The sequence below is a fragment of the Tachypleus tridentatus genome, chromosome 1 (genome assembly GCF_004210375.1).
Source record: "Tachypleus tridentatus isolate NWPU-2018 chromosome 1, ASM421037v1, whole genome shotgun sequence".
NCBI classification, from domain to species: Eukaryota; Metazoa; Arthropoda; class Merostomata; order Xiphosura; family Limulidae; genus Tachypleus; species Tachypleus tridentatus.
The window spans coordinates 93,554,124-93,572,930 of record NC_134825.1 but is presented as its reverse complement, the minus strand read 5'-3'; the positions used below and the strand labels follow the sequence as shown (position 1 = coordinate 93,572,930).

General features: G+C 36.7%; 1 protein-coding gene across 3 annotated transcripts in view; it reads right to left on the bottom strand.

Moving 5' to 3' along the window:
- The window catches only part of LOC143255685 (uncharacterized), an 82,527-nt gene that overhangs the window by 43,909 nt on the left and 19,811 nt on the right, over positions 1-18,807 (bottom strand). The window contains exon 2 of one of the 3 annotated variants that reach the window (XM_076511744.1): positions 123-261. The exons of the other annotated variants lie outside the window; for them this stretch is intronic. The gene's annotated coding sequence lies outside the window, so the exon portion shown is untranslated. The remainder of the gene's footprint in view (positions 1-122; positions 262-18,807) is intronic. 3 annotated transcript variants of the gene reach the window in all.

Genomic DNA, 18,807 nt, shown 5'->3' with positions numbered 1-18,807 from the left:
GGCTAATTCTTAACGAGTCAAAGAAAATTCATCAGAAGTGAGGAAAAGCAGTGCAGAGGCAAGCGACTCTCAAAAATACATTTTAACGTAACAAAAATGTTAACTTCAGAAAAATTACTTACCACTTTGCTCCACTACAAGCCAGAATCCCACACTGAAGATGGTGGAGGGGCTAATGTAAATCAATTATGAAGAGCTATCTAAAATAGTGATGGGAATGGAAAGCCCAAAGGATGCAACTTCTACAAGCATTGGGGTCACCTAGTGGAACAGCACCCAGTGAGAGACCACACACTTGTTATTTATTCTTTCATATATATATATATTTGCAGTAAAGAATATTAGGAAAGTTCAGTGTCAATTATGACATGTCACAAAGATGTGTGGAACATGAGAATGTGTAGTAGCACTAGGATGTTAGACCCTTCTTGTCTTGGTGAAACACTTAAATGAGGTAAATATTGTAATGATAGAGTAGGAACTCACACCTATGTCCCAAGGCAAACCAAGTCCCATCTGACTGGATACATTCACTAATAATTGTTTGGGAAATACTTTAATGGGGTGTTCTGTACTACAATTCCAGAACATCCCAGTCTTACATCTCAAATATAGGGTGGGCACAAAGAGCATCTTCTCATGGAAGAAGACACCACTCACCAAGAATACTCTTCATAACAACTCCAGCAGTTTGGCATAAAGGAAGTAAGGATTCCCTCATACTACACCAGAGGAACAGGAGACAAAACACCAGTGATGTAGTGATGTGAGAATAGTATTCCATTAATTTTCTTAACATATATTCCCTCACTATTTTGAATAAATCTGACCTTAAAACTCTAACTTTATGAAGATTTCCCCTTTTGCCCACCCCTAGAAGAAAGAAGAGAGAATCATTAACCCATTCATTCAGGTTGTACACAAGTAATCAAACTATAATAAAAAAAAAATAATGCAAAAGAAACTGTATAGTTCTGCTAACATTGATCCCAAAGTTCCAAACAACTTATGGTCAGAATTTATACTTTTCACACTTATTTTCTGTAGCTATTATATTGTTAGCAAAACTGACACAGAAATTTGATAAAACAAGATGAATAGTATTGTTGGGACTCTTCAGTATGGACCACGTAATTTCAAATTAAATCTCCTGGGAATTTAAACTTTCAATCTCTTCACACATTTCATATATTTATACTTGGTAACTGAAGCAAAAACCTTTTGAAAATGAATCAATGAATCAATCTCGGCATTAGACTTTATTTGACACTACACTTTAACACCATTAAAAAGGCAAGTAAGCTCATACAACCCAAGTTCCAGAATTTTTCCAGCTTCAAAAATAGTGGGGTAAGGTTTGTTGTCTTGTTTATAGTACAGTGATTGCAACTAGTTTTGTTTAAAGTACTATGTTACATAAAGTGAGAGAAAATGTTTATGAAATGGCTATGTACAAAGAGTGATATGATCCAATAAATGTGTTAGATACTTGAATACTAGTTATCCTCCCAGGGTAATTGGAATTTAGCAATATAGGGGTAAAAGTATGTACGAGTTTATGTAGATCCTGTTTCATATTTTATTTTACTTCCACAGTAACCAATTACACCTTAGTTTCCAGTAATATAAATGTGGCTTGTTTTGACTTAACTAGTAATTTCTAAACTAGCCTTCTTACTAGTCATTTTAGAAGCAAATTATTCATTAGGGAACTACAGGTTCAGCCAGTATATACAAAAGAATTACCTGCAAGTAAGTAATCATTATTTATAACATATACAAAATTTGTAATTACTACATGGTATATGGGAGCATTTTGCCTGTGCACAATGCCACAACATGACAACAGATTGTATATAAAACAATTTTATTTTCATTTAAATGGTATGTATACACTTCTCTTAATAAGCAGTTATAATACTTTTTAATATTAAGAAATTGGGCACTGAGAAAAATCTAGTAATCTTGCTTATGTGTCTTGCCTCTCGACACTGGTGGAAGACATTTTATGCATTTTAAGTCGCTGAAGTAATTAACATTATTATATTGTGGCATTCTGAGAATTGAGGCTTAATGCCCATGGATCTGTTTATTTAATTAATCCTTTTTCTTTCTTTTTTTTTCTGTGGCCTCAGAAAATGAGTTGAAGATGTAAACAAACATCCATGCAATAACTTTTCATTAAAAAAACAAAAGTAAAGAAAGTGCAACTTGTGCAAGTAATTGCAAGAGTAGTATTGAATGCACAAAAGTAATTCCACAAGATACTTCTAGTTATACATCAAGTTTCAGTGAAGTGAAATTGACAGGACCACATGCAACTGAATACATAAATGAACCCAAGTCTGTAAGGAGTAAATTTTGGACTGATCAGATGTGGGATGATTAGAAAAAAACTTACCCATGATATGTGAGTGAATTCCAAAAGATTAAATGAGTAGCATACTCTGTTGTGACAAATATAGGCCCATTTAAATCACAAGTTTCTAGGTTTTCCAAAGAATGGAGTTAAGATTGTTTCTTTCTACTGCAGCACACAATCAGCACAACTAGCATCCTTCAGATAAAATTATACTTCATTAAGATTCAGTCACACAACAATGTTGTAAACATTCTACAGAGTGCAAGGGAATAACAACTTCAAACTGGATTATTCAGATGAATCTGAAATAGAAGCTACCTGCAAAATTTTCAGAACAGTGTACGAGGGCTGTTCAAAATATACGCGGACTGACGTCATAAAACAAAATGTACTTTATTTAGAAGTTACAGGTCTGGGACCCCTTCAAAGTACTCTCCTCCCCAACGCACACACTCATCCCAACGGTGTTTCCACTTGTTAAAACAGTCCTGGTACGCTTCTTTTGTAATGTCCTCCAGCTCCTTCATCGCATTTGCCTTAATCTCGGGAATCGTCTCAAATCTTCTTCCTTTCAAGGGTCTTTTGAGTTTGGGGAACAAGAAAAAATCGCAAGGTCAGGTGAGTAGGGGGGTTGGGGAAGAACAGTGATCGAGTGTTTGGCCAAAAACTCACGAGTTCTGAGGGCTGAATTTCGTAGCAACGCGGTTCATCTACAATTTTTCGGTCAAAATCTCGTAACAAGATCCAACCGATATCCCACACTCTTCAGCAAGCTCCCTGATAGTCAGACGTCGATTTGCCCGCACCAGGGTGTTGATTTTGTCGACGTGTGGGTCATCAGTTGACGTGGAAGGACGTCCAGGACGCTCATCATCTTCAATGGACTGTCGACCATCCTTAAAACGTTCATGCCACTTGAAACATGCCATACGCTTCATAGCAACATCACCGTAAGCTATGTTAAGCATAGCAAAAGTTTTAGTCGCAGATGCAGATTTTCCAAGTTTAACACAAAATTTCACAGCAAGTCGTTGCTCCTTCAGGTCATTCATTCTGAAATCTGCCAAACAAAAAAATCGCACTTCACTTAAAACCGCGTAGCTAATACACAAATGAAGATATCTGCAATCGGGAAATGGTGTCGTAATCAGCTGATCTGTGTGAACCTAGTGACACCAAGCGGATTCCCCTGGAACCAACTGGAGCTGCACAATTCAAACAGTCTGCATATTTTTTTGAACAGACCTCGTATTATGTAGATAAAAATGATAAATCATATTCAAACCATTCCGAGTTTTTGCAGTTGCAAGAATTAAATGGCACAGAAATTCAACAAGGTTTGAATTCACAGTTAGTTTAGTGATACTAACATAACTGACCACGTTGTACAAGAAATGATATCAAGAGACTGCAAATGCATCCTGGAAATAAAATGAAAAATAGCCATTCTGACAGAAGAGACCACCACTCTTAAGAGCAAAACAACTTTGAAAGTCTATTTAAAATTTGAAACTGACAAATTAAATGATCCACACTTTAGCTATTTTGGATTTAGTAGATCAGAAGAAGAAAGTAATAAACAAACATTTACTTGTCTCAGTATGCATAGATTTGATCATAATTACTTTCAGAATAATTCTGTTTCTCTTACCAGTGAAAGTGTCAGCATAATGCTATTGAAAAAAATATGATGTGGCTCAACAGATGTTGCAGAAGTATGCTAATATTATGGTATGGCATTGCTTAAGTCACTGTTTAGAATTGTTAGTGGAGTGGAAGATGCAATTTACAAAAAAACATGGTGTTAATAACGTTCATTCACTTATGAACAAACCTATTGTACTCTGTATATGATCATTCTCCTAAGAACCAAAGAGAAATTCAACAGTGTACAGTAAAAGCCTGATGAAGAGATGAAAAAATTGAATGAGTCTTGGGTACATTTTCAGCTGTTTTGAAAGGCTATACACATCTGTGTTATAGTTTCAAGCTTGTTAGCAGTGGCACTGAAAATATGTGATAAAATTTGACAAATGTCCTTTTAGTGACTTTATACATGTATTTTATTGAAACAATATTTTCTTAACCTAGCACTTGCACACAATGTATTATTCAAAATTATCTCTTCTTTCTGAAACCTTACAAAAAAAAATAAGGGATATTACTATAATTTGTGCAGACAAAATTAATTCATTACAGCATAAAATGTGTAGAAGCAATGAAAGAATACAAGAGTAAAAAGGTCTTACAAGCAGAAAATACCATGAGGGAAATGATGCTTCCATCAGTAAAACTGACAAATAACAAAAGGATCATTTTGATCAATCATGGTCAATTTTTAACCAGTATCATCAACATATGAAACCATGGTTATTCACACCAACTTCATCTCATGCATCAACTGTGTCATGGCCAAGCACTTTTAATTCCATTCCAAACATAATTTCCGAGTTCTACACCTTAGAAGTCAATGAAGAACTAGCAGATGTAAATTCATGCTTTGGAAAAAGGAAACAGAGGTCTTGTACAAAAGTTTCACATTATCATTTCCAAAATCAATCACAGTATACAGATAAATTGTGGATGCCATATTTCATCAGATCCGAGTCCTGTAATCTGGTGTTTAAAAGGTATCTCATGCAAGTTCTTCTAAATGCAAACAAGACTAACAAAATGAAAACCTTTATTATTACAGAAATGAGGTATAGGCTGTTAATCAAACTCTGTGACAAATCTCATATTTCCATACACTTTATAGCCCTCTAGATTTAAAACTAGAAACCAGACTGTATATAAAAATAGCTTAGCCTAGGTGTTATTGTTCAGCAACTGACACACAAACAGCAAGTAGCCAAGTTCAAGGAACTCATTTCAGACCAAGTTTGGAACTTCTATTATCTAGGAATTCAAAATTTCATGATGAAAAAAAAATTTTTTTTTATTGTACCATGTTTTTATACATAGATGACATAATAAATACTAATAATAGTAACACTCTCAAAATGCATTCCCTCACTTCTTTATTTTGCACTACACAACTGCAAATTGAACAACTATCATCAGGGATAATCATTTGGAATTCAGTCCCTATCAGGAGACAATGCAATGGATTGCTACAACTAAAGACAGCAAGTACTTTGTGTTATCTGTTTTTGTTTTATAATAAGAGTGGAAACAGTCATATCAATTATAGATATACACTACCAAAGCAATATTGCAAAAAACTTCAACAATGAGCACTAAACAGCCATAGATAATATTAATGCTTTCCTTTCTACCCACTTCAATGCAATTTCAGTTAAGTATTTCCTGACAGACAAATGCAGAAAGCTCGACTAGGTCCAATGTTATCATGAATATTTAATATTAGTTATACTCACTCACATGACATTTGGTTTCACAAGTCTTACAACTTGCAGTTTGATTTAATCTGTTTTTGGAGAGAAACTTACAATGTGTTGGAATGCGTACATGAAGGTACCATGAAATGTATGAAGGATAGAGATCAGTGAAAATGACAACAGAGAAAATTCACCAACTCACCACACTAGAGCCTCTGGGGAGGTTCAAAAATGGCACACAAAAGGAGATGAAAACCAAAAGACACAGAAAACCACCTAATAACTTAAGCAATGGGAGACCGAGTGAGGAAAAAGAAGTTGTAACATGCTGAAATTATTGGAAGATGCTAAAAAGCATATTGTCAGACTCACTCAAAGAACAATATGGGAGAAAGATGAATTTGCAAACCTAAACAGGTAAAGTGGAAGAGAACAAGTCCCAAAAACAGGAAATCTGAAACAGTAAAAATATTGAGTGGCCACATAAAAGAAACAGTCCAAGCAAGAAAGCAAAGGAAAGCCTACATGACATTAAAGACTACTGGAATAAAAACTATCATAAAATATGAAAATAGAGGTAAAAAAAGAGAGATTGAAGAAAACATCCAACACTTTTTTGGGCAGCTCAAGTCTTTGAAAAAAGTAGTGGACTGGATGAGCACAAGCAAGAAAACAGAGAAAATACACTTTGAGAGACAAATAATATTAGGAACATGAAGCCATCAGCTCAAATAGGGCCAAGTAACAGCCCAAAGAGCCACACAAAGGTCTCAGTAAGGGAATGTCCAGACAAGCAGGAAAAGGGGTTAAAGCAATTGAACCACAACAACAAAACATAAAAAGAAAGGTTGAAGCTCAAGAGAATGCAGAACAATAATATTTCATAACTCATTAAAGGGGACATGTGTATGATCAAGAGGAATTAGAAACCACAGGAAAGCAAGAGTCCACAAATATGAAAGAGAGAAGTGCCTTGAAAACTTTATAGGGACAAATATACAGAAGGAGTTTATCTCACCTCATATAGAATTGAAGGGAACCCTCAGCTGGACAAAAAACTGAATGGGAGTCAAAATGGACTTTGAAAATTGGACCAGCCAGCCCAGTTATATGGTTGTCAGTCTTCTTTCTCCTTGCATTGCCTTAACAGGAACAAAGGCCATGTATATGCAAAGCAAAAGAACACATGGTCTAACTAAAATCAAAAGGGAGCCATAGTAAGGCCAAAGAAAAAGGCATGGAATTAAAAGACATAACCATTATGAAAAAACCAGAGAGATGATAGGTCACATGATCAATGATAATGTAAATGAAGGCATTTGAGATACATAACTTTGTTAAACACAGTCCAAGAAAGAGGGCAAAGTTCAGACTGAAATTAATTATCTATCCAGAATCAAGGAGTACCATGAAGGTGATTCAGAGATAACAAAACTGCTGACACAGCCCCAAATCTTCCAACTCTATGGGTTTGATTTGAATTTTGTGCAAAGAAACACAAGGGCAATCTAGGTCTCTAATTTAATAGTGAAAGACTATAGGGAAGGTAGCTAGTCATCACCATCCACTGCCAACTCTTTGGCTACTTGTTTACTAATGAATAGTGGGATTAACCATCACAGCTTTTACCAATGAAAGTTGGATTGAATGTCACATCATAATGCTCCCATGGCTGAAAGGTCAAGCATTGTGGTACAGGGATTCAAACCTGCAACCCTCAGAGCCCCAAAACTTGATGGGAATAAAAGCCCTGAATAGGGTAGAAGTTCTGTTGTTCCTGCTACCTATAAACAATACCAAATTCTTGAAAATTAAGAAAATGTAGAGGAAGATAAGAAAGAAGACTAAAAAAGATAACATGAAGTACAAAAAAAGAGAGAAACAATGAGAAAGAGCATGCGTTATCCCATGGTCACTTAAGAAAGAATAATAAAAGAGGGTAAAGTAAGAGAGACAGTTATAAACAGAACCAGAAACCACGACTGGTTTCAAAGAGGTAACCAACAATTGATGTGATTGAGAACTGCACAAGAGGAGAGATAACAAGCAAGAGAATAGAAGAAAGATAGCTCAGTATTACTCTCAAGAATAGATATCAGAAAAAAATACCCATGGACCAACAAGTTAGAAAAATCAAGAAAATGGTAGAAAAATGCAGCCATGTAGCCTAAGCTCAAAATTCTAATGAGTCTGGAACACCCTCAAAGTAAAGGTCTGTAAATAAATGGAAGAGAAAAAGGTTTCAGATACACAAAGAAAAGTAGACACCAAACTGAGGATATCCCAATGACTAAGCAATCACGTCAAAATAGAAACATGGGAAGAGGGAAGAAATGGAAACCAAAGAGGTAAACAAAGAAAAAGTGTCTCCACTAAAACTACTCCAGTTGCACTGAAGAACTTCAATGACCTAGTGAATTGCAAATTGGAGCACCCCACTTAAAAACAAAATTATAAGACACTGACCATCAGGAAATATGAGTCATGACCTAAGGCAATAAAAAGCAAGTAAAAATATAAGTAAGACAAGAGAGAGATTTCAGACATGATAAAATTGAGATAGAGGGGGCACATGAAGTAAAACAACCACAGAGATATTATGAAACACAGGTTGGTTGGTTGGCATTTTATGGTGCAAAGTAACTAGGCTATCTGTGCCAAATAACCAGTAAAAAAAACAACAAAAGTAAAGTAAAACTATTAAAATTTGAAAAATGAATCATGCCAAAAAAACAAAACAAAGTCCAATTCTTGAATTAAAAACTTAAACAACATTAAAAAGTTCAATGGACCTTAAAAAACAAAAACATTTGTAAAGTGGACAGTGTCACCATTGCCAATAACATTGTCCACTGTCAATGGTAAACCTTGGGAGAAAACATGTAAAATTGCGCCACCATGGAGTTGTAACGACAGCATGACAGTAAAATATGGACTATTGTGAGCTTAGTGTCACATAGACCACACATTAGTGCATCAGTTCCAGATAAAAAAAAAAAAATGACGAGTTAAAAAACTGTGACCAATGTGTAGTCTAGTTAGGACAACTTCCTCTTTTATTTGGAAAAGCTTGTTTTCATGTTACTCACTCCAAGTCGACTGCCAGTTGGCATGGAGCCGAACCTTAAATACAGGAGAATAGTGAAGGAGAGCAAACAAAGATACCAATCGCAGAAAAGACTGACTAGGTGCATGAAAATAAGTATAAGAACCAGTATTCAAGAGAGAAAGTTTGTGATCTGAGAGCATATGCTCTATGGAATGACCCCTTCCATCAACAACAGCACCTCCCCAGAGAGGATTATGTAGATTAAATTCCCCCAGGATTGAAAAGGGATATGGCAACTATTCAACAAGAGGATCAAGGTCTGACTGATCACAGGGCTCTCCAGAAACAAGATAGATAAAACAAACAGTTATGGTATAACCCAAGGAAACCCTGATGGCTACAGCCTCCAAAAGGTGTTGAGTGGCAAAGACAGGGTGGGCACATGCTGATCAACCAGCATTGCCATCCCTCCATGCACTAATCCACCACACAACCTGGCATTTCTGTCCACAGAAAACTGTCAAAAGGTGACTATCAGCAGTTTTCAGAAATGTTTCCCATAAAGAAAGCACACAGAATGGTAAGAATCAATCAATGCTTTGATGTCATCCAGATTAGAACATAAAGCTCAACAGTTCCACTTTTACATACGTATAGGAGAATTAGGTGGAGAACCCTTCTATTTTCAACCATGTGTTGTTTCTTTATTCAAAGGCCTATTAACCACCATGGATCCTGCCCTGGGTCATTTGGGCAGGTATTTGTTGTTGGAAGAAAATTCCAAAGACTAAGGGTGTGAACAAATGATCGTTCTGTATCTCAGGGCCAGAGAAAAAAGACCCAGAACCAAAGGAAGTGGATCTGGGATCTGCTGGAAGGAATGGAAGGGATAAAGATAGGTGTTGATATTGATTTATCAACTTTCTTAACAATGGAGGGCAAAAGACTTTTCACATAGTTTGAAATCAACTCTGTCAGAGGCACAGAAAGATCTGTCTGCACTCCCACTGTAGTAGTGGAATAGAGTGCAACAGCATACATCTGAGATTAAGTGGTGGACAGTAACTTTCGAGCCTCAGGGTAAATCACGATTTGAATCATTTTCAAATGCTGCACCTCTTTTTCTTCCAACCATTTAGGGCAAGAACAAAAGTAGGATGGGTGACAGCCATTCCAACTGACACAATGAGAATCTGTTTCACGCTTACAGGCTTCGTGGTCATTGCCATCACATCGAGGAACCATGACATGATGTCTTCAAGTGACCAAACCGCTGACACTGGAAATATCGGAGAGGGTTTGGAATGTATGGTTATGGTTGCACCTTGCAATGAAGATAACCTGACTTCATGGTGGCAGGTGGACGTGGTGATGTAAATGACCGAATGAGGACACTGGTTGGTATCATAATTCCATCTTTATGAGTAGAGATATGCCCTACTGCAGAAACTCCTTGGGTGGAGAAACCAGTGAGGATCTCTGACTTAGGGATGTTCTTCAAATCCATCTCAACAAATTCAAAATAGCATAAGGTGTAACCTCAATAGGTATATCCCCCATGTAAGAGGACTTCATTGTGCTTAAATATGGATGTTTCCACCAATATGTCACCACAGCAAAGCTTTTTGATTGACATTGAAGAGCCAGCAAGTCTCTCTAGTCCTTTCTGAATGAAGAAGGGAGACATTTGCCCTAAAGGTTTGTCTTAAAGAGAATGTAGTATATGAAAATGAGGTACAGGTGTTTAAGATTACCGTTCAGAATCTAAGGAACAACAAAAAGCCAGGAATAAAAATAAAAATCCCTGGAAGGATGTAGTATGGGTTTGATTACTCACTGTATAAGCAATTACTGAATTGTTTCTTACAGATGCTAGCTGGGCAAGGGACCTTAAGGAAGAGGAAAGGGAACTACAAAAGAAGAAACCAGAAGTGGGGAAATAACACATTGATTGTTGGCAAAGGAACACCAGTTGAGCTTCCACAGGATCCAAGCCCAATGGGTAATCACTGGTATTGTTGACAACAAAGAGTGCATCATCAAGGAAGGCAAGAAGAAGTCCCCTGAGTGAAAGGGATGGGTAAGGACTGGGAAGAGAGAATGGGGAAACAGGGATTGGATACATACAAGATTTTGATTGAGAGTCTCTTTACCCCTTCTTTTTAAAGCTAAAAATGCATTTAAACAGAAGTATTACAAAGTCTACAGATATTTTACATCTACAGTAAAAATTTTATGTAGTTTTATAAAATTTTAATACTTGGTGATTAAAGCCCTCTGTCATGGAATTGCACAAAATCTCTGACCATCCTTTCATGCAAACTTTTCAATAGAAACTAATGTTTTCCTAATTTACTAAGACAAAACTTTTAGTTAACATCTACAAGTTTAATATAACATCTCTAAACTACATGTATTTCATGATGAACACTTTCCATTTTCACAAGTACTTCTATCGTACAAAACAAAAAACACCAAAAGTTAAATATGAATATGACTATTTGAACCACAGTTTCAATAATATTACAAATAACATGCTGATTTTCACACTGATCACAATGCATTATACCATACATGTAGATTAAAATTAATGAAATGGAGAGAAAAATCACTTCCTCCTTCTAGCTTGGGTTACACCTAGATGTTTTTCCAGAAAGATATGCATACATAACAGAGGAGTATGGTTTTAATTGGATGAAAATGATGCATACACACACCTCTAAGTTACAAAATCTGTATAAAATGCTAATAACCATGTAAAGTAATGCTCTCACATGCCTCGTACACAGGAAGATCATTATGCACAAGAATGTTTTGATAAGATTGCATACACTCGTAAGAAATAATGAAAAGAAAATACAGCGAGTTTTGTTTTTATTGAGTCCTTCAAATGAGTGTAAATGCATCTTTATGTCTGACTAGTAAACATTTTTTTTTATCAAATTTCCAGGGTGATAATTTAAAATGTTTGCAAAATATAATCAAGTCGCTCTAGAGAAACAAAATTTTACCAAAGGCATATTGAGAATCAAGTTTTATTCAAAAAAGTTTGAACAATGTATGATCCCTTTATCCACAGGAAAGAGTTCTCAGATCAAATCCTACAGATCCCTATATTTTATTTCAAGTTTTCCAGATTTCTTGTGGAGTCTACTTTCTTGACAAAATTCACAAGTGATCTTATTGACTCGGAGATTTGTTAAGTGCAGCAAATGAGAAGATAATTCCTTTGTTCAGTATTTTTCAAACTTCAAATCATTTATATAAAGTCAAAAGGTTAATGTAATTTTTTTATCTGATCAACAATCCTGGATATCACAAAAAAAATGTACTCCTTAAAAAAAAAAGGGGGGGGGCAGGAAAACAACCAGTTCTGTCCTGGTTCAACCATACCATTGTATGTCCTTTTACACACCCAAACAGTTTTATCTGCTAGTCCATATAAGTAAATATTTATATCTCCATACGTTTGGTATTATAAATGCAATTTATTACTTACAAGCATGTAAACAACTTGAGATTACAAATAATAAAGACTAAAAAAGTTTCCAAAATAACAAACTAATTACAATAATTCTGTTATTGAACACCTGAGGAATCAACTAAGCAGTAATGACTGAATTTAAATAACACTAGTTTTTTTATACATTTTACACACACAGAGCACATTTGTATATGTATGTATCTGTCTGTATCCTATTTGAAAGGATGTCGCAGCAGGCAAAATCTCAACATTCAATATTGCAGTAATGAAAACTAAGTATGAATGATACTGATGCCAAATTTTATTTCACAAGCAGAATATTCTTCACTGAAATGCTCAACAATTACTTATTTGTGGTTAGTGATACAAGTAGCTCAAAGCTTTGGCTCCAAATGAAATCAAGAGTACAACACAATAAACCATTTCAAATTCTATGAAATAATTTAAATTAATAAATTAACTTAAACCTCTCCTGTCACCGAGATGGTTACTTTTGGTCATGGTTCATATTTTCATGCCATAGTTGATGTTACTAAACTACATACAAGAGGCTCAGCACTCCTATTTACATGCAATTCTAAAATCACCCAATGATGAAACATCTGAGTCACCATGTTTTTAGTTATTCCTGCACAGTTAGTTATGTAAATGTATTAAGTGTATTAAAAATGTGTACAAATGAGTAATACTTTGTTTAACGAACACTGAAATATTCAAAACAAAAATCCCTCCCACCCCCACTTCTCCTGTACTTAACATCTGAAATATTTATGAAAGATTCCAATAATTGTTGACAAATTACAAATTAGATTGGCACTAATTATTCTCAGATATATTAAAATGTTCTTGTGCAATTACATAATTTGTAAATTTAATTGAATATGTCAGCTACAGTGTCATTTAGTATTTTTTTAAGATCTTCAAGCATCTTTCTTCATCTGACAATAAATTATTAACTGTGTTCAAATTAAATTACAGTTAAAAGTAATTATTTTTTTTATAATATCTTTCTAATAATTCAACATTGAAGTGTTTTCAAACAAAAGTAACAAATTTTTAATTTTTATCAAAGCAATATCCTACACTGACTGAGATGTTAAAGCATAAAACATTTACTCATAGAATGTACAAGCTTATTAAAATAAAAATAAATCAAGCTCACTGTTTTAATGCTATGAGGAATTATGAAATTAACCTTCCAAAAAATAAACTTTATCTTAAAGAATTTTTTGTTTATTTGTAGGCTAACTTCAAATAAGGTAAAATTAATAATATATAAAAAAATAGGGATCACCCTTGTAATTAAAAAACTGATTACTGAGCAATGTATTTCAGCCCTTGGATTGTGTATACGAACTACTGGAGGGAGGGAAAGCAAAAGGAATAGAATAGGATATAAATAATGAACTTAAAGCATGTGAATAGAATAGTCTGTAGGGCAAATAGAGAGAAAAAGAGTTAAATTATGCTACCATGAAGAACAGGTGGAAGACACAACTAATTGAGCAAGAGATATATGAAGGGAACTGGCAATGATGCAGTCTTTGTTGTGCACTTAGGAGATAACAGTATAGAGAAGAGTAAGTCTGATGAGCAAATTAATTAGTATAAAGGGTTGACAAATGCATTTAGAGACAAAGGCCATAAATTAACTGTGTCAGGGATTGGTTGGTTGGTTGATTTAGCTAGGCTATCTGTGGTAAAAAGTTAAAAGTAAATTTAGTAAAATTCATAAAAGGAAATTAAGGTAAAACAAAGTTTAAAAATAAAGATAAATAAATAGCATAAAACCAATGTTCACATCACCTCTATAATGTCAAGAGAAAAACTAGAGTAATTCAAGTTGTAAAGGACTTTCTGTAGCAAAACTGTAATAATCATAACTCGCCAGGAAGACTAAAAGGTAAGTACAAAAACCACCAGTCACCTGAAGTTAGCCTTTCTAGTCCTGGTTTTGAGTTATTTGATATTACAGCCAGTTTCTAATTTCAAATCAAATTTGATGAACTGCAATTTTTAAAAGGGAGCCACATTAAAAAGGTGTAATGCATAAATTAAAAACTTAAATGGCATTAAAAGGATTAATGGCCTTTAAAAACTGAAAACATTACCAAGTTAGACAGTGCCACCAATGTTAAGGGCAAACCTTGGGACACAACATGTTTAAAATGGTGCCATCATTGTGAATCATAACAATGACAAGAAAGTAAAAGGTGGCTTACTGTGATTCGAGCCTTACACAAACTACACAATGGTGCATCAGTTCCAGATAAAAGAAAACGAGTTAAAAAACTGTGATCAATGCATAGTCTACTTAAAACAACATCCTCCTTCCAATCCTTATGTAAGCAAGATGATCAAAGTCCGATACAGGGCTTTATTTGGAAAAGCTTGTTTTCACGTTGCTCACTCCAAGTCGACTGCCAGCTGACACGGAGCCGAGCCTTGAATACAGGACCATAGTCCATGTATGGAAAAGGCAAAGTAGTGATAGTGCCAGAGCAGATAGATTTAGCTGAGGTGTCAGCGAGCTTGTTCCTGTGAATACCAATTTGGCCCAGCATCCAGAAAAACTGGATAGAAGTAGATGTTAAAGAGAAATGGGCGAGAACAGGATGTGAACCAACATGAAGTGATTCCAGGGCCAGTAGAGAATTAAGGTAATATGTGATCCAGGGCAAAATAAATGACATACAGTTCAGCAGTAAATGTAGAAGCTGTAGAGGGGATTCTACGCACAACGCACAACCACCAAACCACAACAAACCATGGCAGAGCCCACACAGTCACCTGATTTCAAACCATCTGTATAAATAGGAATGGAAGGACGGTTTGAAAGATGTTCAGCAAATAGCAGACAGTATTTCCAATCAGGAGTGTCTACTTTTCTCAGATGACTTAAAGATAGGTTACAATTGGGGACTGTAAGAAGCCATGGTGGGATGGGCTGACCAGTGGATACAGCAATGTTATCCAAGAACAAATCCAATTCATCCAACTTTGTCTGGATATGAAGGCCAAAAGGAGCAATGGCAGACCATCTGATCTGAAAAAGCATGGCCCATCGAGGAAGGTAAACACAATCTCAGGTGGAATACTTTGGTAAGGAACAAAGTTTCAAAGCATATAGTAAAGACAGTTGTAAATGGTGGAGGTGCAAAGAAGGTTCATGAGACTATGTATAAGCTCTGAGCTGGAGAAGTGCAGAAAACCCACAATGCATAGCTGAAGTCCTTGTGATGAAGAGAGTCTAGCATCTTTAAGGCCAGTGTCAAGTTTCGATCGAATAAGAGCACTATGTATCTTTAGCATAGAAGGTCAATCCACTCCCCAAGTGATGGAAGAGAGGACACAGAGGTTGTTCAGTGCTCTTGTACATTTGACCCATAGCTGCTTAATGTGTGGTATAAAGGTCAGCTTACGGTCAGAGATAAGCCCCAATAATTTAGTCTCAGAGACCACAGGCAGCACAACTTTACTGATATGGAGTTCAGGATCAAGGTGAATACCCCATTGGTGGAAAAAGTGCATGCAAAAGGTTTTAGTGAGAGAGAAGGTAAAGCCGTTTGCTGTGGTCCACTTCAGTAAACAATTCATGGCAGTCTGTAACTGCCACTCAATATACCTCATGTTCAATGAAATGACTGACATGAGATGTGAAAGTCATTGACATAGAGCCCGTTTGCAACAGTGAAAGGGAGGTATTCAGTGATGCATTGATTTCGATACTGAAAAGTATGACACTCAAAACACAGCCCTGAGGGACTCCAAGTTCCTGTAGACAAGGACGGGAAAGTATTGAGCCCACACAAACTTGGAATCTCCTGTCCATTAAAAGATTTTTAATAAAAATTGGGCAAATGGCCACATAACCCACATATATGGAGATCTCGCAAAATGCCATACCTCCATGTTGAGTCATAAGCCTTCTCAATGTCAAAGAACATTGAGACAAGATGTTGTTGTTTGAGAAATGCTTCTCTAATTGATGTTTCAAGTCGAATCAGGTGGTCCATGGTGGATCACTGTCGTAAGAACCCACACTGGGTAGGTGAGAGAAGGTTGTTTGATTGGAGGAACCAAACAAGATGAGCATTAACCATCCTCTCTAAGGTCTTGCAGAGACAAATAGTCAAAGCAATTAGATGGTAGTTTGAAGGAATCTTTGGACCCTTCCCATGCTTAGAGAAAGGTGGGATAATAGCCTAGTGCCAGGCATCAGGAAGAAACATTCTCCTGCCAGATCCAGTTAAAAACAATCAGAAGGATAGCAAGAAAAGCATAAAATAGATGGCACAGTATGTCATAGTGTAAATCATCTGGTCTAACTGATGCACTGCCAGACCGATGAAGGGCCAGTTTCAGTTCCAACAGTGTAAAGGGATGGTTATAGTCAGAATGACAATCAACTCGAAAGTCGAGGTGATAGCTCTGCCCCAGTCTTGATGGCTAAGAAGGTGAAAGAAGTAGGAGTGCTAGATACCCAGCAAAAGTTTCCACCTAGAGTATCGGCAATGCTCTGGATATCTGTTACTTCTTGGCCATCAGAAAGCAAGATCAAGAAGGGGACAGAGTTATGTTGCCTGCTGACCTTTGGAATATTGTCCCAAGTGACTTTGGAACAAGTGGTAGAGGATATGCTGGTTGTGAACTTAATCCAACATTCCTTCTAGCTTTGACGTCTTACCCATCGAACATGTGCACACACCAGCTGGAAAGCAATGCGGTTCAAGAGTGTGGGATATGTACAGAAAGTATCCCAGGCTCCTTTCTGAGCCTTCCATGCCATCTGGCAGACAGGATTCCACCATGTTTGAGGATATAGTGGAAAATGTGTTGAGGTTTCAGAAATGCATTGAGCAGCTGCTTGTATAATACAGTCAGCTACTGCTGCCACAGTCGTCTATTGATGGCTTACAGACAATGTCAGAATCATGTTCCAAGAGAGCAGTAAAAGAGGGCCAGTTTACCTGATCCAGATTCCACTGGGGCAAGCAAGTTAAATGGCATCGACTACAGCTTGTCTCTCACAAAATTATAGGAAAATGATCACTGCCTGGTGGATTATTGTCAACCCTCCATGAAAAATGGGAAAATATTGAAGGGGAGCAAATTGAGAGATCAATAGCAGTAAAGGACTGACTAGGTGTATGAAAATAAGTAGAAGAAGCAGTATTGGAAAAAGAAAGGTTGTGATCAGAGAGCATATGCTCTACAGAATGACCCCTCCTATCAATATCAGCACTTCCCCAGAGGAGATGATGTCCATTAAAGTCCCCCAGGATGAAAAAGGGGAACAGCAAATGTTCAATGAGAGCATCAAGGTCAGATTGATCATGTCTCTCCAGATGACAGGTAGACAGAACAGTGATGGTATGACTCAAGGAAACATGGATGGCTACGGCCTCCAAGGGTGTGTCGAGTGGCAAAGACAGAGTGGACACATGCTGATAAACCATCAGTGCCACCCCTTCATGTACTCATCCATCACACAGTCTGTTATTTCTGTATGAAAAAAACTGCTGAAAGGTGACTGTATCGGCAGGTTTCAGAAATGTTTCCTGTAAGGAGAGAGAAACTGGATGGTAGGAAGCAATCAGTGATTTGATGTCATCCAAATTAGAATGCAAACCTTGACAGTTCCATGGTATAAGGGTGGCCATTTTTATTTACGTGCAGGGGAAATGGGTGGAGAATCCTTCTGTTTATGACAACATTTTTTTTCCTTACTTTTCCTATTCAAGGGAGGTCTATCGACCTCCATGGATCCTGCCCTGGATCCATTGGGCAGGTCTTTGCTGTTGGAAGGGAATTCAAGAGACTGAGGACGTGAATGAATGATGGTTTTGCATCTTGGGGTGACAGAGGAAGATGTATTCGAGGAAATGCCTGTACCCAGAACCAAAGGATGTGGATCTTGGGGTTTGGTGGAATGTATAAGGAACAGAGATAGGTGTCGAAGTTGATTCATCAACTTTTTTAACCATGGAGGTTAAAAAACTTTTCATTTGTTTGGAGAACAATTCTTTAGGAGGCACAGAGATATCTGTCTGCACTCCCACAGCAGCTGCAGAATAAAGTGCAGCAGCATATGTTCAAGAGAAGGTGGTGAACAGCAATTTTTGAGCCTCAGGATAGGTGATGTTATGAATCATTTTCAAACGTTGCACCCCTTTTTCCTCCAACCTTTTAGGGTAAGAAAGAAATTAGGATAGGTGAGAGTCATTGAAATTGATGCAATGAGAGTCCGTTTCACACTCATAGGAATCATGGTCCTTGCCACTGCACGAGCACACATCAAGGAGACACGACATAATGTCTTCAAGTGACCAAACCGTTGACACTGGATATATCGGAGAGGGTTTGGAACATATGGTCGTACTCTGCAATTAAGATAATCTGCCTTGATGAAAACATTGGTCGGCACCATAATTCCATCTTTGCAAGTGGAGATACGCCTCACTTCAGAAACTCCTTGGGTGGAGAAACCAGCAAGAATCTCTTACTATTGGATGTTCTTCAAATCCCCCTCAACAATAATTCCTCATGATGAATTCAAAGTAGCATGAGG